The following is a 749-nucleotide window of genomic DNA, read 5'->3' on the forward strand; positions in this document are numbered from 1 at the left end:
CAGGTGAGCTAACTAATATTAATATATACTTTANTTTATAATGCTGACTACTTCATAGTTTGATCATGATGTGTAAAAAAAACATCTTCCGCTAATTGGTGGCTTAGGGGTTAAAGCGCCCACCTCGTAACTAGAGGATTATGGGTTCATGGCTTGCTGCCATCACTGTGTCCTTCATAGAAATTAATAACAATAGCATATTGCCTAATAAGTTAGAGATTAAATGGTAGTTGTATTGCTGTTTTGTTAAAGAAATTTCCATTAAATTAACTATAAAAGACCACCATTTTATACTTGTCATTTTTTATTGAACACTATAAAAGATAAGATATGCAAATTTAACATTTCTGACACAGTGTCTTATAACCAAACATTCTCTTGAATAAATAAATGAATGAATGTAGCTTGCTTAATCCTCGTGTTGCTGGAAAATGACAGTCGTTATCACACGGACTTAACACCTTGTGCCAGCTTAAGAGTTACCATGTTTGTTACTTTGTTCTCTTGTAAAGATTTCCACTTCACCCATATAGAATAAAAGAAATACTGAACTTACATTGTTTCTCAGGTGACCATCCTGGCAGACTTTCCATCAAGGTTAAGCATAGCAGGGTCCTGCCTTGTGTTTATCAGTATTATTGGAATTGCTGTCAAGAAATTATTTACTGAATATACAAATAGAAAGACTAAGAATAATTCAAATAGAAAGACTAAGCATAAAAGATTACATGAACTGACTGTTAACCATT

The 749-nt window shown here is 32.8% G+C and overlaps 1 long non-coding RNA gene across 1 annotated transcript; it reads right to left on the reverse strand.

Moving 5' to 3' along the window:
* Nucleotides 1-300: 300 nt before the first annotated feature.
* On the reverse strand, nucleotides 301-743 carry LOC113475054. Its single transcript, XR_003396793.1, has 2 exons — nucleotides 557-743; nucleotides 301-424 (listed from the first exon to the last, which is right to left on the reverse strand). It is a non-coding gene; the product is annotated as an uncharacterized LOC113475054 (long non-coding RNA).
* Nucleotides 744-749: the final 6 nt, after the last annotated feature.

This window comes from Ciona intestinalis, unplaced genomic scaffold (assembly GCF_000224145.3).
Source record: "Ciona intestinalis unplaced genomic scaffold, KH HT000094.2, whole genome shotgun sequence".
Classification (NCBI taxonomy): domain Eukaryota; kingdom Metazoa; phylum Chordata; class Ascidiacea; order Phlebobranchia; family Cionidae; genus Ciona; species Ciona intestinalis.